The sequence below is a fragment of the Triturus cristatus genome, chromosome 12 (genome assembly GCF_964204655.1).
Source record: "Triturus cristatus chromosome 12, aTriCri1.1, whole genome shotgun sequence".
Classification (NCBI taxonomy): domain Eukaryota; kingdom Metazoa; phylum Chordata; class Amphibia; order Caudata; family Salamandridae; genus Triturus; species Triturus cristatus.
Window position 1 is genome coordinate 80,521,077 of NC_140595.1, and position 26,456 is coordinate 80,547,532.

Here is a 26,456-nt window from a genome sequence, read left to right on the forward strand (position 1 = left end):
AATATATCAGATAGCCGTGGACTAACAAGATGACTAATTGATTGAAGAATTCTTGGAGGGCAGGGATCTTCCGGTGAGCTGGTTGACTTGTCCAGGTCAGCCTGCCACTACAGACAAGGTTCTGACCCCCTGGGAGGTGAGAGCCCCGCTCTGAGGACAGAAACAATGCTTGCTCTGGCAGGAGGTGTTAACACCTCATCTAAGCATGACTGGTGAACTGCATATCAAGGCAGGAGGCTTCAAAGGCCTCTCCTGCGACCCAATGCTTCCTCAGACAGGAAAAATGCCACCCCCTGCCCTGGACCCATTTGGCACCAGGACAGGTGGTTAAATTAGCTATGCAGGAGGTGTGTTGCACTGCCTGGCTGGACACACCGCTAGCGTGAATAGCTTGACGTGAACACGAAGTTAGGAATCCCACCATCTTGAGTCTGGTTAAAGTAGGAATTTTGGGAAAGGGTGATGCTCACTCCCCTTAGAAAGTGGTAATTTAGGGGGTGTAGTAACCCCATGGGTAAGTATCCCATTGGCTACTACCTCTCACTTCCCTTAAAACCCCTAAATTGATTATTTTGGTGGCCCCCTGACACCAGAAAATCAGATTTGTCTGCTTGAAGAAGAAAGGGCAAAGAAGAGCCCACAACATGAGAACTGAGGTCTTCATAACCATTGGTACAAAACCCTGCCTTGCTGCTGGAGCCTCGACAGTTGCACAGACACGGCTTGTCCAGAAAGTTGTATCCCCTCCCAAAGCTGCAGAGGAGCGACCTACAACTTCGTCTTGCCAGCAATATCTCACTTGGACCAGAGGCGCTGCTTCCCTGCACCTGCAGGAACCGAAAAGCATCTGCCCGGTCTACTGTGTTGCCAGCCATCAGGCCTACAAAAGGAGCTCCAGATGGAACTTTTTGGCTCCAGCAGGCAAGTGGGAGTGCCAAGACAGCAGCAACACCACACACGCCCTGAGCTTCAACAATAGCCATCATTTCAGGAAAGACCTCCTCAAAGAACCTTTTTCAAAGGATGTTTCAGAGGCAACAGCAGAGGATAGAGTAGAGGCAGCCAAGAAACTCTGCCTCCAAGCCATAGACGCTGGAAGTAGGAGTGCGGGGGGTGCTGCAGCACCCCCAGAATAACCATGCTGGAGTTCAGCAGGTGAAAGAGCAATAAAGATGCCTTTAATATTTGTTTTTATCTTGACATTCATGCGTTCATAGACAAAGGTCAGATGCACGGCACTTTACTCTGAGAAATTGCTGCTTATTCTTTTAACAGGGAAACTTATGTTTACTTTTCTTTGAATTTAAATACAGTTAGAGCATTGTGTAAGGTGAACTATTTTACAGTTTTGCTGGTGTAAAAGAAATGTAAAAGGAAAGGCTGTAACACACAACAACATTTAAATACCTGTAAATGAACTGTACAAATATTTCAAAATATATCTGCATTAAGGAAGCAACATAACACTTTATGTGGTGATGTTCAAGCGGTAATTATTTGTATCTGAAAGAGACACATTAGTGATCGATTCCTTACCTTAGAATTGCCCTCAGGCATCAGACTGGATCCGGAAAGTTTTCGTCAGCAGTACCCCTGTGTGTCGGAAGGTGGCGTTGTGCGGCTCCGCGTCCGTCGTAGGCGTCGTGTCGTTGGGATGACGTTGTGGCAGCTACTTAGACGCCGCCCTCGCGCGCTGATGTATGTTCTTTCTTTTCCGCACCAGCAAGCGCAGATCTGGAGAGAGCGGTAGCCCCAGTCAATTTTTGACTGAGTGTTTTTGGGACATTTGTCTCTGTCTTTTTGGAGTCTTTGACTCCTGGTGTATAGGGATGTCTAGTTTCAAGTCTTGCGAGGTTTGTCCCCGCATGATGTCGGTGACGGACCCGCACCGCAAGTGTCTCTACTGCCTGAGGTGCAACCACAACCCCGCGTCGTGCCCCGAATGCCAGGCCATGGCTCCGAAAACTTTGCGGGAGCGGTCCCGAAAGTTGCTTGAGGCCCGGGAGTCGGTTCCGTGCCATTCAAGGTCCCGGTCCCGTGGGAGGTCGAGAGACCAGTCACGGAGCCGCCACCATCGTTCGACAAAGTCTTCGAACTCTGGGTCAGGTAAGACAAAGCACAAGAAGTCAAAGAAGCGACGTCGCTCTATACCTTCCCCTAGCCTGTCACGCGACATGGTTCAGGGTGCGGGTGGTGCCTCCCCCGCGGCTCCGGCGGAGCCTACACAGTCGCCTTTGGCCTACCCGCCCTTCCTGGTTCAGTCGGCGACTCCGGCCCAGCTGCAGGAATTTCTGTCAGCCATGGCCCGCCTCTTTGGCCTGTCAGTCCCCACGGGCGCGCCTTCGGGCCCCGCGGGTCCGACTGGGGGTCCTCGCCCTTCTTCATCGGCGGCTCCAGCCCCGACGTCATCGACGGCTCCGGCCTTGGCGCCTCGAGACCCCGATGGATCCATGCATGGATCCCAGCCGATGTTGGTTGACCTCGTACGACCTCCACCGGCGTCGCCCGGCCGATGTCGTACCTGGCTTCCACCCCGACATGGAGACGGTGCCGAACCGGTGTCGATCGTCGCCAATGGGGAATATTTATCCCTATCTCCATCCTTCTCCATCTTTCCCACCTGCCCAGCAGGTTATGGAGGACAGGGAGGACTGGGAGGGGTCTGAAGACCCTCTCGCAGCCCAATGCCAGTTCGACCCGGGCTGGGCAGAGGATTTGGGGGACGCCGGTGAACTGGATTTCTCACCAGAACCTGGCGCACTGTCTCCTCCTACTGTGGCTACGGAGGAGGGTGGTAATTATTCAGTGGTGTTGCGTAGGGCAACAGAGGCTCTCCACCTCGAGCTCCCTACAGTGGCCATCAGGACTAACCTCCTGACAGAAGTGCTTCAGCCAGCGGCTTCCTCTGCAGAGCCGCTGCTGCCCTTTAATAATGCACTTTCGGACGTTCTTTTGGGCACCGGGTCCAGGCCCAACATGGGCTCCTGTGGATAGAAACGTGGCCTGACGCCATTGCCCGGCCCCGGTAGACCCATTTTCCTCTCCCAACACCCTACCCCTGAGTGCTTGGTTGTCCAAGCCTCTGCGTCCCCGAGTGCATTCCCTTCCGCACCTCCGGTTAGGGAATCCAAGAAACTGGAGCAGTTTAAGAAGAAGATTTTCTCTTCCGCCAGGTCAGGGTTGCGGTCTAAGAACACTGCATGCCTCTTGGGACGTTATTCCCACTCTGTGTGGGATACGGTGGCGCAGGTGCTGCCTCAGTGTCCGGAGGAGGCCCGGACGGTGCTCTCCCAAGCTATTGCTGAGGGGAGAGATGCAGCCAAGTTCACGATTTGTTGTGGCCTTGACACCGCCGACTCGCTGGGCAGAGCGATTTCTACAACAGTGGCGCTACGCCGTCACGCCTGGCTGAGGACCACTGACTTTTCAGGGGATGTCCAGAACACTGTGATGGACATGCCTTTTGATGGCACTCGCCTTTTTGACGACAAGGCAGATAGTGCGTTGGAGTGCTTTAAGGACTCGCGGGTTAAGGCCAAGTCCTTGGGCCTCTCAGCCACGTGCACTCCTTCGGCGTCTGCTTTTCACTCCTTTCGTGGCCATGGAAGGGGCGCCCAAACACGTTAGTTTCAAAGCCACAGGCCTGCGCAGCAACAGTGCCAGCGCAGCCGCGGTCGTGGGACCTGCCACGGTGGGTCACGGGTCCAGTGGGCGGGTCAGTCCACCACCTCCCCTGCCACCATTGTCTCCAAACCTTCCTTGTCTGGTGTTTCAGGCCCACCAAACGCCAGTGGGCGGCAGGATTCGCCATCACCTCCCCCACTGGCGCACCATCACTATGGACAGGTGGGTTTTACGGATTGTCCGAAGGGGCTACTCCCTCTCCTTCGAGACCACCCCTCCAGCTATGCCACCTCAGTACCACCGTATGTCGGGGGATCACTTGGCACTTCTCCAGCAGGAAGTTGCGGCCCTCTTTGCCAAGGGGGCCATCGAGCATGTTCCGACACCAGAAGTAGGTCGTGGTTGTTACTCTCATTACTTCCTGGTTCCAAAGAAGGACAAAGGACGCAGGCCCATCTTAGACCTTTGGAACGTCAATCGCTTCCTCCGGAAGGAGAAGTTCAAGATGCTCACACTTGCTCAGGTCTTATCTGCCCTAGACCCGCAAGACTGGATGGTAGCGTTGGACTTGCAGGACTCTTATTTTCATATCCCCGTCCTGCCGGCCCACCGGCGTTACCTGCGGTTCACCATAGGCCACGAGCACTTTCAGTTCACCGTGTTCCCTTTTGGCCTTACCAGCACCCCTCGGGTGTTCACGAAAGTGATGGCGGTGGTCACAGCTCATCTGCGCAGATTGGGGGTTTCAGTCTTCCCCCTATCTCGGCGACTGGTTGCTAAAGGCGGGATCGCCCCAGGCAGTCTTCTCCCACCTCCAGACTACGACCGACATCCTGCATTTGATGGGGTTCTCCATCAATGTGCTGAAGTCGCACCTGATTCCCTTTCAGAAGCTCCTCTTTATCGGAGCGGTTCTGAACACGGCGCAGTTTTTTGGGGTTATCCTCCCGAACAGCGAGTCCGGGACATTCGGGCTATGATTCTGATTTTTCGGCCCTTGTCCTGGGTTTCGGTCAGGATGACCTTTAGGCTGCTGGGCCTCATGGCCTCCTGCATCCTGCTGACCAATCATGCCTGATGGCATATGCGGGCTCTGCTGTGGCACCTGAAGTTCCAGTGGGCGCAGCATCAAGGTGTCCTGTCCGAGTACGTCCAGATATCGGAGGGCACTGCACAACAGTTGCAGTGGTGGCTCATGAAGCAGCATTGGGTCAGCGCCAGATCCCTCTCCATTCCCCAACCGGAGCACACAGTGGTGACGGATGCGTCCCTCCTGGGATGGGGCGGCCACATGGGATAGGCGGAGATCAGAGGCCTCTGGTCTCCGGCGGAGTCCAAGCTCCATATCAACCTTCTGGAGCTTTGGGCAATCCTACTTGCACTGAAAGCATTCCTTCCCTTTGTCAAGGGGAGAGTAGTGCAGGTGTTCACAGACAACACCACCGCCATGTGGTACTGCAACAAGCAAGGCAGGGTGGGGTCCTGCACCCTATGTCAGGAGGCTCAGCGTCTCTGGACATGGCTGGAACGTCAAGGCATTTCCTTGGTGGTTCAACACTTTGGCAGGTTCTTTGAACGCCAGGGAGGACGAACTCAGCCGCAGGTGCATGATGGATCACGAATGGTGTCTTCACTCGGAGGTGGCGCATGGTCTCTTTCAACAGTGGGGAGAGCCTTGGTTAGATCTATTCGCCACCGAAGAGATCGCGCAATGTCAGCAGTTCTGCACGTTGAAATTTCCAAGGCGGCACTCGCTTGCCGACGCTATTCGTCACGAGTTTAGTTGCGGTCTGTTGTACGCCTTTCCGCCTATACCACTTCTACCCAGAGTGTTGAAGATCAGGCGCGACCGGGCCCAAGTTATTCTTGTGCCCCGGACTGGGTTCAAAGAGTTTATCGGGAGCTACTCAGTATGAGCGTGGATCCCCCGATCCAACTGCCTCTTTGGGAGGATCTTCTGTCGCAGCAGCAGGGGACGGTCCTCCGCCCGAACCTGTCCAGCCTCCACCTCCTTGCGTGGAGATTGAGCGGCGACAATCAAATCCATTTGACTTGCCTCCTGAAGTCTGTGATATCATTCTGGCAGCCAGGCGTCCCTCCTCTAAATCGGTATACGCCTGCAGGTGGAACAAATTTGTGGCATGGTGCACAGCAAAGACTGTAGATCCCCTTTCTGCCCCTCTTTCAGAAGTCATTTTGTTCCTTCTTTTTTTGGCTCGGCAGGGCTCTGCACTGGGCACTATTAAGGGCTACCATTCAGCAATTTCGGCCTTTCTCAGGCTCCCTGATCAGCCCTCTTTTCAAGTCCACTGTCGTAAGTAGATTTCTCAAAGGCATTACTCTCCTTTTCCCTCCTATTCAGTTTGTGATGCCGCAGTGGGACTTGAATCTGGTTCTTACTTATTTGATGTGCGCTCCTTTTGAGCCGCTTCACAACTGTCCTCTTTGTTTACTGACTTTAAAGACTGCTTTCCTGGTTGCCATCACCTCCGCTAGGCGCGTGAGTGAGCTCCAGGCTCTTTCCTGTAAACCTCCTTTTCTGTCTGTTCATCCGGACAAGGTTGTGCTCCTCACTAGTGCTTCCTTCTTGCCAAAGGTTGTTACTGCCTTCCACATCAGGCAAACTATCACCTTGTCCACTTTCTTTCCGCCTCGCACCCTTCCAGAGAGGAAGAGAGGCTCCACCGTCTGGACCCAAAACGTGCGCTCTCATTTGACCTGAGCCGCACACAACAGTTCCGGGTGGATGACCAGCTCTTTGTTGGCTACGTAGGTGCCAAGAAAGGCCAGGCTGTACACAAGAGGACTATCTCCCACTGGGTCGTCTTGTGTATAAAAGCCTGTTATTCTCTGGCTAAAAAGGAACCTCCGGTGGGGCTGCGCACCCATTCTACCAGGGCGACAGCAGCTACTACTGCATTGGGACGTGGTGTCCCCCTGCAAGACATCTGTCAGGCAGCCACATGGGCCTCGCTGCACACTTTTACTAAGCATTATTGCCTTGACAGCCAAGTCCGGAGAGACGGCTTCTTTGGCCGTTCTGTTCTCCAGTACTTTCTGGTGTGATCTTGGTTTGCAGACCCACCACCGGGGTTGGTATTGCTGGGGTATCTATTCTAAGGTAAGGAATCTATCACTACGTGTCTCTTTCAGATGAACAAGTTACTCACCTTCGGCAATGATGTATCTGTAAGAAACATTAGTAGTGATAGGTTCCTTTCCGCCCAACCCATCCTCCCCATTCTGCAAACTGATTTCCAGGGTTACGGTCATCCCTTTCTGATGGATACATCTGCCAGTGGATTCCTCACCTTGTGAATATCCCCTGCGCCAGCATTCCACGGAACTTTTCTTCCCCAGCATTCCACGTCGACGTGGGCGACGTCACAATGCATCGGCTCCGCACGCGACTCCGTACGACGTCATCGGAGCCATAAGAAGCCCACGTCGGCGTGATGACGTCAGTTCCCTTTTTTCCGCGCCGTCGACGCGCAACGTTTTTTTCCCAGTGCTCTCTAGATACTTTGTAGTCTAGTGGTGTATTTTTGTTAAAATCGGTATGTCTTCGACGAGGAAGTCGGGCTTTAAGCCCTGTAGGGAGTGCGGAGGCCTGATGTCCATGACGGATCCGCATCAGAACTGTTTGTGGTGTCTTTCCTCTGATCATGACGTGGATGAGTGCGGGTGCTGTAGGAGCATGAATCCTAAAGCGCTGAAGGAGAGGAAGACCAAACTCTTCATGAAGAAGATCGGTGAGGAGAAGAGAGGGAGAAAAAAGGAGAAGTCCAGGCGAGAGTCTTCGACCTCGAGGTCGTCGAAGTCGAAGAAGCACCACAAGAAGAGGAAGCATTCTTCTCGGCGTCGGTCCTCGAAGTCTAAGAGGTCGAGGTCGGCTTCGCCCCGTCGACGTCAGAGCAAGGCCTTGTCTCCTTCGCCTTCTTCTGATAAGTCTCCGAAGTCTCCCTCGCCGAAGCGGACTCCAGCTCGTTCCCCGACGCCATCACCGGCGCCGTCCAAGGCTTCGACTCCGGGTCGGGTGGAATCTGATGTGCATTTGGATGAGCAGGAGCAGGAAGAGTCTGTTCCGGTGCCTGGTGACTCCGCGGCTCCGGTGGATGATTCTGAGGAGCCGACGCCGGTGACTCCACAGGAGGATACAGGGGCGGTTCCTTATCCCCAATTCCCGGCTCCAGGTACGGATCCTTCGGGATTTCTGAATGCCATGTATGGCATTTTTCAGAAGGCATCTTTCCCATCCGGAGCACCAACAGGTCCCGTGGGTCCGATGGCGTTTTCACTGGGAGTGCCGCAGCAATACGCTCAGGCTCCTTTTCTGCCCTTTATGCCGATGGCGCCTTCTTGGCAGTTTCCGGCGCCGGTTGGGAATCCGGCTCGACCTCGGATGGACCGTCAATCTTCGGAGCCTTCTTCGACGCCGAGGCCGACTCCATCGGCGCCGCATCCGGCGGCGCCGACTCCACCTGTGGCGCCTCCGACGCCGGTGCCTTTGGCTCCACCGACGCCGTGTACGGCGTCGACGACGCCAGTTCCCCGGATCCGATCGAGGCGGGAGGCCCAAAGGGTTTTTGAAGAAGAAAGGTATCGGGCTGAGGTGGAAGAAGGTGAAGTCGACTCTTCTTCGGATGAGTTTGGAGGAATAGAGGTAGCAAGTGGTTTGGATACCACCCCGGAGTGGGAGCATGCTTCTGCAAGGTCTTCTCCACCACAGGAATTGGCGCCTTACCACGTTGTGATCAAGAAGGCCGCTGAGTTGTTAGATCTGCAGCTGCCCTCTGTGGAGTACAAGTCCAACCTACTTACAGAGGTGTTGCACTCTCCGACGTCGGCTTCGGAGCCTTTGTTACCTTTCAATGAGGCTCTCTTGGAACCAGTGTTGGAGGTGTGGAAGAAGCCTCTATCAGCACCGGCGGTTTGCAGACAGGTGGCAAGGAGGTACAGGGTTGCGCCAGGAGACCCGGATTTTTTATCCACGCATCCTTCTCCGGAGAGCCTAGTGGTGCAGGCTTCATGTTCTAAACATGCTTCGGGTGCATTTCCCCAATCTCCTGCTGATAGGGAGTCAAAGAAAGTTGATCAGGCGGCCAAAAAGACATTCTCCTCAGGAAGTATGGCGTTGAAGTCATCAAATGCCACATGCTTGCTGGGGCGTTATGTTCATGCCCTGATGGACTCTATAAAAGCTTTGGCCCCTAAGTTACCTGAGGGGGATAAGTCGTCCTTCTTAGAGGTTGTGGCGGACACTCAGGCAGCTGCCAGACAGGTGATCCAGTCTGGGCTGGATACGACGGACTCGGTGGCGAGGATTATGGGGTCGTCCATTGCCGCAAGGAGACAGGCTTGGCTCCGCTCCTCAGGTTTTTCTGCAGATGTCCAGGCCACGCTGGTGGATCTGCCCTTTGATGGACAAAAGTTGTTTGGGGAGAAGGCAGATTCTGCCCTTCAACGTTTTAAGGACAGTAGGTTGACGGCGAAGTCCTTGGGTCTGCAGGCTCCTGCTAAGAGTTCAACTTTCCGTAAGGCTAGGGGATTCGGAAGATCATCCTTTCGCTCCTTCCGACAGCCACAACAGCAGCAGCAGCATCAACAGCAGCAGAATCCCCTCTATCGCTCCTATAGAGGGAAGCAAAGGGGTCGGAGAGGTTCTGGTCGTAACCCCTCTTCTTCCCCCTCCTCCTCTGCTCCAAATGAGGCTTCAGGGAAGCAGCCCTAGATCCCCCATCCCGGATCATGTAAGACCTGTGGGGGGTCGGGTGTCCTACTTTCTACGGGGTTGGAAATCTGTTACAACCGACCTTTGGGTTTTGAACCTCGTAGAGACTGGGTACGCCCTTCCCTTTCGGGAGTTTCCTCCCCCTTACCCTCCTTGCCAAGGTTATTGCTCGGAGGACCACCTGCTTCTCCTGCAGAAAGAAGTTCTGGCCTTGTTTCAGAAGGGTGCAATAGAGGTGGTTCCGGAGCAGGAAAGGGGTCAGGGATGCTACTCCCGGTATTTCCTGATCCCCAAAAAGGACGGCAGATTGCGTCCGATTCTGGACCTCAGAATCTTGAATTTTTACCTGAAACAGGAGAAGTTCAAGATGCTGACCCTTGCGCAGGTTCTTCAAGCGTTGCAGCAAGGAGACTGGATGGTGTCGCTCGACTTGAAGGACGCGTACTTTCATGTCCCAATCCTGAAGTCGCACAGGAAGTATCTCCGTTTTACGGTTGGGTCGCAACATTATCAGTTTGCGGTCCTCCCGTTTGGTCTTACTACCGCACCTCGAGCCTTCACAAAGGTGATGGCAGTGGTGGCTGCTCATCTCAGGAGGTCGGGGATTCCGGTTTTTCCCTACCTGGACGACTGGCTTCTGAAGGCAGAGTCCCCGGAGATGGTGCAGCGTCATCTGCAGGTGACAGCTCAGCTGTTGTTCGGCTTGGGTTTTTCGATCAATGTGCCCAAATCTCACCTGGTGCCCTCTCAACGCAACCTGTTTATAGGGGCAGTACTGGACACTACTGTGTGTCGAGCATTCCCTCCTCCTCAAAGGATTCTCGACATTCAGGAAATGGTCCCTTTATTCCACAGTGGAGCGGTTGTTCCAGTTCTGAAGGTCCTTCGCCTGCTCGGTCTGTTCGCTTCCTGCATTCTGTTGGTCAACCATGCACGCTGGCATATGAGGGCGCTCCAGTGGTGCCTCCGCAAGCAGTGGTATCAGCACAACGGGGATCTCGGGGAGTCGATCAAGATCTCCGGAGAAGCTGCAGCGGATCTGTCTTGGTGGAGGGCAATCTGTCTCAGGGAAAGCCCTTCCATCTACCTCCATCGGTGGCCACAGTGATAACGGATGCATCCACTTTAGGGTGGGGTGCGCATCTGGGGGATCTGGAGATCAAAGGACTTTGGTCTCCGGAGGAAAGGTTGCTTCACATCAACCTTCTGGAATTGCGGGCGATTCGTTTGGCGCTCAAGGCCTTCCTTCCTTCCCTTCGCGGTCAGTCGATTCAAGTCCTGACAGACAACACGACCGCGATGTGGTATGTAAACAAGCAGGGAGGAGTGGGGTCTCTTTGTCTCTGCAGAGAGGCCTTGCGTCTGTGGTCCTGGGTTCAGGACCATCAGATTTGTCTGATGGCAAATCATCTGGCCGGGGTGTTGAACGTACGTGCGGACAGTCTCAGTCGGCAGTTCTCCGCCGATCACGAGTGGAGGCTCCATCCGGAGGTGGTTCGTCACGTCTTTCGAATGTGGGGGTCACCTCGGGTGGACCTGTTCGCCACCCGCGAGAACACGCACTGCCCGTCATTCTGCAGTCTCCAGTTTCCGATGCAGGGGGCGTTGGGGGACGCGTTTCAGTTGAGTTGGAGCTCACAACTCCTTTATGCGTTTCCTCCCATACCCTTGATTCCTCGGGTTCTGAGGAAGATTCGCCAAGACCGGGCCCAAGTTATTTTGGTCGCCCCGGATTGGCCAAGAAGGGTGTGGTATACAGATCTTCTCCACCTCTCCTCGTGCCCTCCGCTCCGTCTCCCTCTGAGGGCAGACCTCCTCTCGCAGTCAGAGGGGCAGGTTCTACACCCCCACCTCCAGAGCTTACACCTTCATGCCTGGAGATTGAACGGGGCAACCTGAGTTCCTTCTCTCTCCCACCTGATGTGGTGGACGTTATTTTATCGGCCAGGCGACACTCCACCAAGTCCATTTACTCCTACAGGTGGTCCAAGTTTGTTAAATGGTGTGGAGAGAGATCCATTGACCCTTTAAAAGCGCATCTTTCCGAGGTGCTCCAGTTTGCCCTTTCCTTGGCTCAGCAGGGCTGTGCTGTGGCCACGGTTAAAGGCTATCTATCGGCCTTATCGGCATTTCTGTGCCTCCCAGATCAACCTTCGCTATTTAAATCTCCGGTTGTTCTGAGGTTCATCAAGGGCCTTACAAACATGTTTCCTCCCACTCCATTTGTAATGCCTCAGTGGGACCTTAATCTTGTCTTAACCTTTTTAATGGGGTCCCCTTTTGAGCCTCTACATAGTTGTCCTTTGAGGCTGTTGTCCTTTAAGGTGGTTTTTCTTGTAGCCATAACCTCGGCAAGGAGGGTGAGTGAGCTTCAAGCTCTTAGTTCCAAACCTCCTTTTCTTACCTTACATGCTGAAAGGATGGTTCTCAGGACCAGGGCTGCTTTCCTGCCAAAAATTGTTACTCCTTTCCATTTGGGGCAGTCTATTACCCTCCCTGTTTTCTATCCACCCCCTCATCCTTCCAAAGAAGAGGAAAGACTCCATCGCCTTGACCCGAAGAGGGCTATGAGTTTTTATTTGGACAGGACCAAGGACTTTCGTATTGATGACCAGCTTTTTATTGGCTACATTGGTCGTTCTAAAGGTAAAGCGGTGCACAAGCGCACGCTGTCAAGATGGATAATACTGACCATCAAGATCTGCTACGCCCTGGCTGGTAAGACTCCTCCTAAGGGTATTCGTGCTCACTCTACTAGAGCTAAGTCTTCAACATCTGCTCTGGCCCGGGGTGTTCCTGTGGCAGATATTTGTAAGGCCGCGACTTGGGCCTCCCTCCATACTTTCGCAAAGCATTATTGCTTGGACTCTGAGATGAGGAGGGAGGGCCACTTCGCGCGCTCTGTCTTGCAAGACTTTCTGGTATAGAAAGGTGGACACCCTCCTCCGGGAGTGGGGACTGCTGTGGGAATCTATTCACAAGGTGAGGAATCCACTGGCAGATGTATCCATCAGAAGAACAAGTTACTTACCTTCGGTAACGCTTTTTCTGGTGGATACAGTATCTGCCTGTGGATTCCTCACTGACCCACCCGCCTCCCCGTTGTCCACCTTTGTATACCATGGAATAGGTCTTGTTTGAAATGTTTGTATATTCTCTTGTACATTTGTAGGAAATGCTTGTTTGATTAGCATTCCTTTGTTTTGTATGCTATGTATATGTATTGGTATTCTATATACTGTGTTTACTTGGAGTTGTCGTTGGTTCACCTGTTCGCCTCGAAGGCACGGAAAAAATGGGTGGAACTGACGTCATCACGCCGACGTGGGCTTCTTATGGCTCCGATGACGTCGTACGGAGTCGCGTGCGGAGCCGATGCATTGTGACGTCGCCCACGTCGACGTGGAATGCTGGGGAAGAAAAGTTCCGTGGAATGCTGGCGCAGGGGATATTCACAAGGTGAGGAATCCACAGGCAGATACTGTATCCACCAGAAAAAGCGTTACCGAAGGTAAGTAACTTGTTCTTCAGGGCCCTATTTCAAGGCACCAGTGGTCAGTATCTTGCATGGCTCTGCGTTCCTGGCGCGGAAAGTCGTGTACAGAACTGACGTCAGCGCGTGTAGGCTGCGTCTAAGTAGTGCCCGCAACGTCATCCCGGTGATCACGACGACGGACGCGAAGCCGCACAACGCCACCTACCGACGCGCAGGGGTACTGCTGACGAAAACTTTCTGGATCCAGCCTGACGCCGGGGGTAATTCTAAGGTAAGGAATCTTATCAGTTCGAGGCATGTGGGCTGCTGAATTCATATCTGTGCATAGATCGCCGCCTAGTGTTGGGTCCGGATGTTTGCACGTTGTTGTCCTGGAAGAGTCTTCGAAGTATCCTTGGATAGGTGACTCCTCCCCTGGACTACAGTGCGCATGGGCATCCTCTCCATCCTCAGATTGTTTTTTTCCGCCATTGGGTTCGGATGTGCTATCTTAGCTCAAGTTAGGAAAATATTTTTTCGAGGCCAAAAGGCCTTTAGTTCGCGTCGGTACTGTTTATCGATCGGGTTTCGATAGAATTTGTTAGTTTACTAACTTTCAGCACCGACTGCTTTCGCATTTACCTGTCCATCGACGACTTCGACGATGGAATCCAGGACGCCGTTCAAAAGGTGTCCGGTATGCAATGCGAAGTACCCACACATCGACGTCCATCCGGTGTGCAACAAATGCCTTTCGCCGGACCACGACGAATCAACATGCATGGCCTGTGCCCGGTTCCGCTCGAAGAAGACTCTGCGGAATCGACGAGCGGCGAGACTCGAGGCGCAGCACGCGGCACCGGCCCCGACAGACATCTTCGGCGAGGCCGAGGACGTCGAGGAATTGGAAGTCTTGCCCTCCAGTCCCGTTTCCGAACACGAACCCGGATCGGACGAGGAAGACGAGTCACTCTTCCACAGAGGTGAAGACGACACCGAGGTAGGAGACGACGAGGAGGCCTTCGGGGCCGAAGAAAGTAGCTCCAATGATGAACAAGGCCTACCTGTTCAAACCGTTCAAACACCAGTGCCACAGCCTATGGCTCCGGTCGAGGGATCGCCTTCGGGCCTTACCCGAGACCCATCCCGCAGTTCTTCGGCCCCGCCCTCGGGCCCGGCCTCGGACGTTCAGCGGCAGCCATTACTACATAAACAGGCTGGTTTCGCTATCACAAAACCGAAACCGAAAGCTGCTCAGGTTCCACCGAAACCGAAACTGAAAGTAGCGCTGGTCGGATCGAGGCCTTCGACGCCAGCGCACCGCGTCGGCACCGACCGCACCAAGAGGGACTTCGGTGCCGAACTTGAGGCGGGCGACGTTGGAGTCGACAAACGGAAAAAAGCCATCGGCACCGACAAACCTGCTCGGCTACCGGCACCGACGACACCAAGGGCCGTACCGCCTGCTGTGTCTCACATCGCTCCCTCGACGACACCTAAGCCTCAGGTATCGGAGACTTCGACGGTGATCTCTTCACCCCGACTCGATGACCCTCCGGCACCGAAAAAATCTACGGCCGCCTCTACGAGCCTGGCCGGTGCCAAAGCCTCGAAGGCGCCCCAAGTACCACCTGGTGTGACGCAAGGCAGCAAAACCACACCTGTCCTCCAGGACACGTCGGGCTCCGGTTCGGTCGGAGCTCCCGCAGCCTCTTCGGTGCCGACCAACATTACCTTCGGCTTGCCTCCGTCAACAATCCCAAAAATGTTCCAACTCAGGACACGGGTCACCCAACCTACGGTCACACCTGCTGAGACGTCTCCAGCACGTATCATCGACGCCGGCACTGGCAGAATGATTCTCCAGGACCGAAGGATAACTTCGGAGCCGCCATTGGACCCTTTCAGGATCCCACTAAAAAGGAAGTTGCCTGCAGAATCGGAACCTCTCCTTTATGAACCCTTCCATTCATCCTACCAGGATCCACACCGGTTCTCCCCCACACGCTCCGATACAGGCGCATTGGAGGACTACATGGCTGACCAAGTCCCCTACCATGTAGACACGGACCCTGATGACCAGCAGGACCCTGATCAAACTTGGGGCGACCCTGCAGACCCCAGTGCACCTCTCGATGCACAGGATCCACAACTCTATGGGGCAAAGACATCTCCTACGGAGGATACTGCAGCGTTCAATGCTCTTGTCGAACGTGCTGCCAATAACCATGGGGTGCAGCTTCACTCTGATACCATCGAAGATGACTTTCTGATGGACACCTTTGCATCCTCAGAAAGACATGTAAAGACTCTGCCAATGTTGAAGGGGGTCCTCAAACCAGCCAAGGACATTTTCAAAGAACCCACCAGGGCACGAGTGATAAACCCCAGGATTGATAAAAAATACAGATCAGCACCTGGGGATCCTACTTACATCAGAGGACAATTACCACTCGACTCCATCGTCGTAGCAAATGCACGCAAGAGGGCACACTCGCAAACAACAGGTGACGCTCCTCCCCCGGACAAAGAGTCCAAGGTGTTAGAAACCTCTGGCAAGCGAGTTGCCGCCCAAGCTGCCAACATATGGCGCATAGCCAACACTCAGGCGCTCCTTGCTCGCTATGATAGAGCGCACTATGACACACTTGAGCAAATATTCCAACATCTCCCTGACCAGTTCAAGGAAGGCGCAGAAATGCTCATCAGAGAAGGACAGCTACTAACGAACGCTTCCATCAAATGCGCACTAGATGTTGCAGACACGGCTGCCAGAGCCATAAACACAAGCGTCATGTTGCGACGACATGCCTGGCTACGGATCTCAGGATTCAAGCCTGAGGTACAAAACAATATATTGAACCAGCCCGTCAACCCCGACTATTTATTCGGGCCAGAGGTTGACACCACCCTCGAAAAGATAAAAAAGGATACGGACACTGCAAAGTCCATGGGCGCACTACAAACTCAGTCCTTTCGGAGCGGCTCCTTTCGTCGCCCCGGAAACAAGGGAGCAGGTAGAGGACAGGGGTCACAACAAACATATAACAAAGGCAATACACAGACCACCTATGATAAAAACACCCGAGGTGGATATCGTGGCTCCAGCACAAAGGGCAGAGGACGCGGCTACGGCAACACCAGGTCCTCCCCCAAGAACAAGCAGTGACGCCCTCTCCCTTCCTCCCGACCACATAACACCTGTCGGGGGAAGGCTACAAAGGTTCCTGTCCACGTGGAATTCCATCACCACGGACAGGTGGGTCAAAGATATTATAAAATACGGTTACTGTCTGGAGTTAACCTCCACTCCACCCACAATACCACCAAGAAGCCGTCCTATGTCCTCAGAGCACTTAACGCTCTTACAGCAAGAAGTGCAAAGTATGCTTCTAAAAGGCGCTATAGAGGTCGTACCCATCCACGAGCAGGGTGCGGGAGTGTACTCCCTCTACTTCTTAATTCCAAAAAAGGACGGGTCGCTCAGACCTATATTGGACCTGAGACCCCTGAACCAGTACATTCTTTCAGAGCACTTTCATATGCTCACTCTACAGCAAGTCCTTCCGCTTCTCAAGCAGGGAGACTTCCTAGCCACACTGGACCTCAAGGATGCGTACTTTCACATACCCATCCACCCCTCACACAAAAAATACCTCAGGTTCACTGTTCAGGGGCAGCACTATCAGTTCAAAGTCCTTCCCTTCGGCGTGACAACAGCGCCCAGGGTTTTCACGAAGTGCCTCGCTACGGTGGCAGCACATCTACGGAGGCAGCATATACACGTCTACCCCTACCTAGACGACTGGCTCGTTCAAGCGAAGTCAGCCCAGCAATGTGCAAGCCACATGTCCCGCACCATTCACCTTCTTCACAGTCTGGGATTCTCACTGAATTATCCAAAGTCCCATCTCCAGCCCGCACACGTACAACAGTACCTAGGTGCGACTATAGACACTCTGGCGGCCACAGCTCAGCCAAATTTAGTGAGGATCGACAGCATACAACTGCTGATCTCCAAATTCAAACCCAATCACTCACTTCCAGCGCGAGTGTTCATGCAGTTGATAGGCATGATGGCCTCCTGCATCTTCATAGTCCCGCACGCGAGATTACATATGCGCCCACTTCAGGAGTGCCTAGCACGTCAGTGGAATCAGGCTCAAGGACAGTTAAAGGACCTAGTGTTGGTGAGCGGTCGGGCATACAACTCTCTGCATTGGTGGAATCCACAAAACCTTTGCAAGGGCCGACCGTTCCAAGAGCCTGTCCCACAAATAGTACTGACAGCGGACGCGTCTCTCCAGGGATGGGGAGCTCATGTACTCCACTACACAGTGCAAGGACTATGGACAACACAACAAAAGAAGTTGCACATCAACCTTCTGGAATTGATGGCAATCTTCCTAGCCATGAAGGCGTTCAAAGTACATCTATGCAACAAGGTCGTGTTGATCCGGACGGACAACATGACCGCAATGTACTACATACAGAAACAGGGAGGCACACACTCTCCACAGTTGTCTCATCTGGCTCAGAGCATGTGGAAGTGGGCCATTCAAAGGAACATGTTCCTCATGGCGGAACACCTCCCTGGCAAGGACAACCAGATGGCGGATCTGCTCAGCAGACACAGCCACCAAATGCACGAGTGGGAGTTACACCCATCAGTACTCCAACCGTACTTTCAGCAGTGGGGTCATCCGGAGATAGACCTATTCGCGACAAGCGAAAACGCAAAATGCCCAAGCTTCGCCGCCAGATTCCCACATCCGCAGTCGCAGGGCAATGCGATATGGATGAACTGGTCCGGCAGATTTGCGTACGCTTTTCCCCCAGCGCCATTGATACCGCTAGTGGCCCGCAAACTCCGACAACACTCCCTGACACTCGTCCTAGTTGCTCCCACGTGGGCACGCCAGCCGTGGTACACCACCTTCCTCGAACTTTCCGTGGTGCCGCATCAAAGGCTGCGGATCAAACCCGCGCATTTGACGCAGAACCATGGAGAGGTTCAGCACCCAGATCCGCAACAGCTGAATCTGGCGATCTGGCTCCTGAAGTCCTAGAGTTTGGCTATCTCAACCTGCCACCTGACTGTATGGACATCATCAAGGAGGCCAGGAGACCCACTACCAGAGCTTGCTATGCAGCCAAATGGAAAAGGTTCGTCATTTATTGCGGAAATAATGACATCAACCCGCTGGACGCATCCATCCAAAACATCATCTGTTATCTCTTACACCTATATCGATGCAATCTGGCGTACACCTCTATACGTGTCCATTTGACCGCAATATCAGCCTATCTGCAAACCAGGCAGCACCTCTCTCTATTCAGAGTGCCTGCCATCAAAGCATTCTTGGAGGGGCTCAAACGAGTCATTCCACCTAGTCACCCACCGGCTCCAATGTGGAACCTCAACTTGGTCCTCACACGCCTGATGGGTCCACCCTTTGAACCTCTACACTCATGCGAGATTCAATTCCTTACCTGGAAAGTGGCCTTCCTAGTAGCGATCACTTCCCTCAGAAGAGTTAGTGAACTCCAGGCACTAACCGTTCAAGAGCCATTTATTCAAGTTCACGCTAACAGGGTCGTACTACGTACCAACCCCAAGTTCATGCCCAAGGTAATATCACAGTTCCACATGAACCAGACTATTGAACTGCCCGTTTTCTTCCAAAACCCACAAACTATTGCAGAAAGGGCACTACATACACTAGATGTACGGAGGGCCCTCATGTACTACATCGACAGGACTAAACCATTCAGGAAGACAAAACAACTGTTCGTTGCCTTTGCCCCACACCACAAAGGTAACGCCATCTCCAAAGCAGGGATAGCCAGATGGATAGTTAAGTGTATTCAAATCTGTTATCAAAAGGCAAAACGCACATTAACTATTCCACCACGAGCCCACTCAACACGTAAGTTGGGGGCTTCCATGGCCTTCCTAGGAAATATTCCCCTGCATGATATATGCAGAGCAGCCACATGGTCCACTACACACACATTTACAAAACACTATTGCGTAGATGTGCAGTCAAAACAGCAGGCAGCTGTAGGACAGGCTGTTCTCAAAACACTTTTTCAGACCGCTGCAGCTGGCACGGGTAGCCGCCGCTAATAGAGGGCACTGCTATGTATTCTATGCACAGATATGAATTCAGCAGCCCACATGCCTCGAACTGAATATGCTACTTACCAGTATGCATCTGTTCTTGGCATGTAGGGCTGCTGACATTCATATCGCCCTCCCTCCTCCCCGGCGCCTGTCGCAGCTGCAGCTCTCAGAATTACTGCAAGCATGGTCATCACTTTCTGTATCTACTCCATCACTGCCACAATGGCGAAAAACAATCTGAGGATGGAGAGGATGCCCATGCGCACTGTAGTCCAGGGGAGGAGTCACCTATCCAAGGATACTTCGAAGACTCTTCCAGGACAACAACGTGCAAACATCCGGACCCAACACTAGGCGGCGATCTATGCACAGATATGAATGTCAGCAGCCCTACATGCCAAGAACAGATGCATACTGGTAAGTAGCATATTCACTACTAATGTTTCTTACAGATACATCGTTACCGAAGGTGAGTAACTTGTTCATTTTGGACCCTAATTGTACTCAAGCATCCCAGCTGATGGTCACTCGAGGGGGAAAATCTTATACAGCATGTAAGATCCCCTACCCACTGTGCTGGTAATATCTTAGATCTGGTGTTCTCTAACATCCCATCCTTGGTCGTTGAGTCCTCGCAACAAATGGTCTGGGCAGACCACTTCTTGGTCCCATTTTCATGTAGCAGAGTAACACCACATCATGGTGGAAAAACACAGAACATGCCCAAAAGGAACTTGAAGAGACTGACACCGGACTCCTTAGGCCCAGTACTGTTGGAAAGCCAACCCCAACTTACCAATGACCCTAACATTGATGCAAATGCTCTGACCGGGTGGATCTCTGCCGCCTTTAACAACCTAGCCCCAGTTAGGCTAGGCAGATCCCCCGGAAATTCCCTGTCTGCCCTTTGGTTCACAGAGGAACTCAGAGTGATAAGAAGTAAATGCAAACAAAAAGAACGCATCTGGAAGAAAGAATACTGTCCTCTGCCTAAAAGGACTTACAGGGAAGCTCTAAAAGAACTTTACATAGCTATGAGGGTTGCCAGAAGCAGGAATTTTCCACGGTGTTAATTTGCTTCACAAAGACATTTTTAAGATAGTCTGCTCCTTCACTAAGCCAGTAGCACTCGAAAGTAAGATACCACCATCACTGTGTGCAAAACTGTCGGACTTCTTTGAGGTAAAAATCCAGAAGGTTTACGACGCCTTCACCACTGGTATGGAAACCATCGAATCTGAAGCTGAGGATATCCACAAGGAGGCGATCTCCTTGTAAGAATTTCCCTCCATCTCACTTCAGGAATCCTTGGCAGAAATTCCGAAATGCAAATCAGGGTCCCCAGAAGACCCCTGCCCCCTTAACCTGTGGGGAGCACTCGCACACATTCTTAATCCCACCCTGAACCACCTATGGAACAGCTCACTTATCACCGGCATCTTCCCGGAGTCGTGGAAACATGCTATGCGTCTACCCCTTGTGAAGAAGCCCAATGCTGATCTGGGCGAACTTAACAATTACTGCCCGATCTCTCTTCTACCTGCACCTGCTAAGATGCTGGAAATATTGGTCCAACGACAACTTACCAATTTCATTGACAGTCGCGACATTTTTCATGAAACGCAGTCCGGATTCCTAGCGGGCTTTAGCACAGAGACAGCTTTGCTGGATGTGGCAGAGTCTATAAGAATGGTGGTGGACAGTGGAGCCTCAGCAATCCTACTGGCCAGGCTTAAATATGCGGGAGTGGAGGGAACGGCGTTTCCCTGGATAAAGTCTTATCTCGGTGACCGCACACAAAAGGGTCATCCTTCATCCTTTTAAGGACCAATCTGCTAACGCCTTTACCAGATTTAGAGGATGCCTGAGGGACATATCCAGCTGGATGAATAACAATAAATTAAAGCTTAACGAGAGAAAACCGAGGTCCTGTCTTTTGGCAAGAAACCCCCACCGGCGGCTGGACTGTGGTGGCCAGGTGAAATGGGTCCCCCCCCCCCCCCCCCGGCCCTTCATCCACGCCGAAAAACCTGGATGTAAAATGGGAATCCGACCTGACTTTATCAACCCAAGCACGCTTTATTGCATCCTCTTGCTTTGGCATAATGAGAAATCTGAGAAAATTTCTACACTTACTACCAGAGAGTTGCCGAAAAACCGTTGTCCATGCAACAGTGACTTTAAGGTTGGACTATGTAAATAGTCTCTACCTGGGGCTGCCTGCATATCTGATTAAGAGACTGAAGATGGTGCAGAATGCGGCTGTGAGATTTATCAGAGGAGTACCTTTTAAACATCACCAGCCACATGCATTAACCATTTTTGCAAGCGCAAACTGTGCAATTTCAAAAATCTGCCGTTTGCGCCCGCAAAAAGGGGGTTTGCGATGCATCAAGGTTCAAGGCCCTCGCAATTCAAGAATTAGCAATTAATTGCGATTTCTCAAATTGCGATTGCATTTAATGAATCGCATTTTGCGATTCCTTAAATGCAGTGCAAGAACCACTTTAAAATAGCGATTTCGCTATTTGGGGCCGCAAATTACTGAGCAATTAAACTGGTCGGTAATTTGCAAAAACGTTGAAAATGCACTAAAGTGCATTTTTCAAAGTTTCATATTGCGCGCACACACATCCCCTTGGGGCATGTGTGTGCACAACATGGGTGCACATCACAATTTCAGGGGTGCAACAGGGTGTCCTTTTGACACCCTTGCACCCTTGAAATTGCATGCGCAATTTGCGAGTACCTATTGGTACTCGCAAATTGCGCATGCAATCTCACATTAATTGCTATGGGCCTAGGAATTAATGGGGAACCATTCCTTAATTGTGACTCGCAAATTTCAAGTCGCAATTAAGGATTGTTTAGGAATCGCTATTTTTATAGCGAGTCCTACATGCATAGGCTTTTGCGAATCCTTAATTGCGATTCCTTAATATTCGCAATTAAGGACTCGCAAAATCCTACCTTGATGCATGTGCCCCCACATCTCCGCATATAAAACCGCTCCACTGGTTGCCGGTAGCGAAATGGATAGAATTCAAGGCCATGACGGTAGCTTTCAGGGCCCTGCGAGGCATCTGTTCTTGCTACATCAGGAAACGTATTCGCCCCTATCAACAAAAAAGCTCTTTAAGATCGAACTCCCAGAATCTGCTGTGCGTACCTCAATTTGCGAAGTCCCACATTGGAGGTAGAACTTTTACGTTTATGATGACCAGATTATGGAACTCCCTTCTGGATAGACTTCGCTTAATCCAATCTGAATTGAAGTTCAGGAAAGCTCTAAAGACCTGGCTATTCAGCCAATACCAGACCCCTCACATAGTATCTGTTTTGCTTGTCTGCGTCAGCGCTGGGACACCTCTGTTTGAGGTAGCTGTTGCGCTTTATAAAATGTAGTAGTATTATTATTATTTTTTTTTTTTTTTTTTAATGAAATTTTATTGAACAATAAGTCAATTACAAGCATGGGCCTACAACCACCAGGGCCGGCCGCTAGATTCAGAAAGGATCATACAGTTGTTAAGGTAGTAGTAGACTCCCGGGGCCCAGCCCCGTACATGGCTCCGGATAGTCCTAGGGAAGCAGGATACATAGATTTAACATAAATAACAACTAAAAACAAAAGGCGAGGCATAAGGGCAAAAAGTGTGGGTCAGGCTACATCCGGGTGACTCTAATTCAGACCTTCAAATAGCTATCAAGAGGAAGGAGTACTGATAGGTCGGGGGGGGGGTCACGGGAGAGGAACGTCTATATTCGGTTATTCCAATAGTCGCAAGGAACCATCAAGGGTCAGGGGGACAAAGCAATATCATTGTCCACTAGGGGGGGAGTACATATACCCCCACGATACGCGTTCCATTGTCCCCAGATTCTACCCCATGCCCCCGGTTTACCACGAGCCACATACACAGTCTTCTCCCTGAACATGCACCAGTCCATGTTCTCCTTCCATACGGACACGGTGGGAGGCCGCTGGGAACCCCAAAGCTGCGCTATATCTCTCTTGGCAATCATGTTCCCCAGGGCCGCCCACCGAGTCTGAGCCGCGTTATAATCATTGGGCTCCCACACATTCAGGACACAGCGACGCACCTCGGGCAGCAGCGCAACCCCGGTGACTTGTCCCATGACCACATGAACCCGACGCCAGTATTCCGCCACCTCGCGGCACTCCCAAAGGATATGGAGAAAGGTGGCACTGAGCCCACAACCCCGCTTACAGAGTCCGTCTTCAGAAAATCCCATCGAGACTAAACGGGGGCCCGTCACATACACCCGGTGGAGAATCTTAAGCTGGACCAGGCGGAGACGGGCTGGAATGGCCACTTCCTTGGGGGACGACAGTGCGGACTGCCAGTCCTCGTCGTCCAATTCCACCCCATCCCCGGTCCACGCCTCCCGAAGGCGCACCAAGAGGTCAGCCCGATGGTTGATAAGTTTTTTATAAATTAAAGAGATAGTACTGTCGGGAACATGACCATCGAGTATGCGGTCCTCGAGGGGCGAAGAAGCCGGGATCTTGGTCCCCTCCCCAAAAACAGAGAGCAGGGCATGCCGAACCTGGGCGTAGCGGAAAAACTCCCTTTCCGTAAGTTCGTATTCGCTCTGGAGCGCCGCGAATGTTTTAACCGCACCCTTAATCCATAAGTCTCCCACTCTGCTAATACCAATCGTGTCCCAACGTTCAAACCCCTTCGTTGTCCAGAGGCTTCCCAGTCGGTCGGAGGCAAACAGGGGAGTAGCACATGTTAACCGCTCACTCCAGCCCATGGCTACATTGGCCGCCTTCCAGATCCGTACCGCAATCTTAGTAGGGCCCGTAAGGGTCCGTCCAGCAGAGCTGGAGTAAAGTGCCCTATTATAGTTTCCGCCGGGAAGCAGGAATTTATCCATCTCATACGCCGGATTCAAGCCAGGCGCATACGTGGCATGGTTAATGGCCGATAGCTGTGAGGCCCAATAATACCTGCGAATGTCGGGAAGCGCGATGCCCCCGTCGTACCAGGGGAGAGTAAGCTTTACCAGAGCGATACGCGCCCGTCCGTCCCACACCAGTCTCCTCTGCAGGCTCTCCACCTCCCGAAAGTAGGACACAGGAATGACATCGAAGGAGTTCTGAAGTGCATAGAGGAATCTGGGAAGGGACATCATTTTAAACAGTGCTGCCCGACCCAGAGGGGACAAGGGCAGCTTACACCACCGAGCCGTGTCCTCCCTCAAACGCCGAAGTGGAAGCAGGAGATTCTGCTCATAGCGAGCCACCGGGTCCCTCGAGACGTATATTCCCAGGTATTTAAAGCCGGACAGAGATAATTGGATCGGAAGCCGAGGCGGCAGGAGAGGAGGGTCGCCGGAGATGGGATAGACACAGGATTTAGACCAGTTGATCGTTAGACCCGAATTTCTCCCAAAGGAAGTCAGAACATCAAAGAGAACATTCAGCGACTGCCGCGGCGAGGTGAGATACAGGAGAATATCGTCCACATACAACGAGACCCGATCCTCGAAGCCCGGGGCCCACCGGATCCCTCTGATCGAGGGCTCCCAGCGGAGCCAAGCAGCGAGCGGCTCCAGGGCAAGAGCAAAGAGCAGAGGGGACAACGGGCACCCCTGCCTCGTACCCCTACCGAGAGCGAAGGGCCGAGAGACCCGCCCATTAACCACCACCTGAGCCATGGGCCCAGTGTAAAGAAGCTTCACCCAGCCAAGAAATCCGTCCCCAAAGCCGAATTTGGTCAAGACAGCCCAGAGGAATGGCCACTCGATGGTGTCAAAGGCCATCGTGGCGTCTAGAGAAACCAGCACGGCTGGTTCGGAGAGGTACTCCGCCCTGGCAAGGGCGCCGTGAAGCCGCCGCAAGTTAAGAGCGGTGTTACGGTGAGGGATGAAGCCGCATTGATCAGGATGAATCAGATCGCCGATGACGCTCAACAAACGATTGGCAAGGACTTTAGCCAGGATTTTAGGCTCTGCGTTTAGCAGTGAAATAGGCCTATAGGAGGCACAGCGGTCACGTGGCTTACCGTCCTTGGGGATCACGACTATCGTAGCCAGACGCTGGTCGTCAGGAAGGGAGCCTGCCGCAAGGGACTCCTGAAACATACGACGGAGGAAGGGCGCGAGTTTATCCGGGCGCAACTTATATAATTCAATAGGCAGACCGTTGGGACCCATCGCCTTGCCCGAACGAAGGGACCGAATCGCAGTTGCAATTTCATCGACAGACAAGGGGGCGTCCAGCTGCTCACGGTCTTCGACGGACAGGCAGGGCAAAGCAATATCCCTCAGCAGAAGGCGAGAGTCTTCCTCATCCCTATCAGTCACCGGGGAGTACACGGCCCGGAGGTGGTCAGCGAAACATTCCACAATCTCACCAGGCTCAGTCACACACACTCCATCCGAGACACGCAGCTCCGGGACCACACGATTCACTCTCTCCTTCTTATCCAGCCACGCAATCAACTTTCCCGCCTTGTCCCCGGCATCATACAATCGACCCTGCTGCTCCCTATACATCGTTTTGGCAGCGTCGGTGGCAAGAGACCTGTATTCAAACTGTTTCAGGCTGAGGGCATGGAGCCCGTCCGGAGTGACACCCGTCTCCAAGGCCGACTCCAGCCCCGAGATGTCAGTCTCCAGCTTCACCACTGCCTCACTCTTGAGCTTCTTAGCCACCACTATCTGGGAGAGGGCGTGTCCGCGGATTACGGTTTTAAAGGCTTCCCACAGGGACATTGCGGACGACACCGACCCCTCGTTGTCAAGGAAGTATTGGTCCATAGCCTTAACCAGGCTGTCGCGAGTCGTAGGGTCTCGCAGGTACCACGGGTTGATGGGAGCGATCCGCCCTGCAGACCGCGACTCGGTGTCAAAGAGCAGCCACAGCGGGGAATGATCGGAGATAAGTAGTATTATTATTATTATTATTATTATTATTATTATTATACAAGAAGTAACTCCTGTAAGCAGACTGTAACTGCATCAGGGGCAACTGAGACATCAAAATCTTAAGGAAACAAATTTTGCGATTTGGCTCCTGAGGTCTTGATACTTGTCAGTTTGACTTCCAGTGGAGTGTATGCTCATTTTGCGAGAACTATGAGGCCTACCACACAGGCTTGCTATGCTGCAAAATTGAAACTGTTTGTTCATTATTGCATTAGTAAAGATTTACAACCTCTGCATGCACCCATCCAAGACATTATCTGCAATCTTTTACACTTAAAGAAATCAGGGTTGCCATGCACATCTATTAGGCTTCACTCTGCAGACGTAGTTGCGTACATGCATAACAGGCAACATAGATTTTTATTTAAGATCCCAGCTGAAGTCTTTATGGAGGGCCTTAAGAGTTATTTCTGCAAGAAAACCACTGGCTCCTATGTGCTATTTGAATGTAGTTCTCATGCAACTTATGGGACCACCGCTTGTCTTGGGATGCAAAATCTCTCCTGGGAAGAAGCCTTTCTAGTGGAAATCGCTTCCTT

At 52.5% G+C, this 26,456-nt stretch overlaps 1 protein-coding gene across 9 annotated transcripts in view; it reads left to right on the forward strand.

Moving 5' to 3' along the window:
• POGZ (pogo transposable element derived with ZNF domain) overlaps positions 1 to 26,456 on the forward strand; it is a 411,414-nt gene that overhangs the window by 378,891 nt on the left and 6,067 nt on the right. The window lies entirely within an intron of this gene.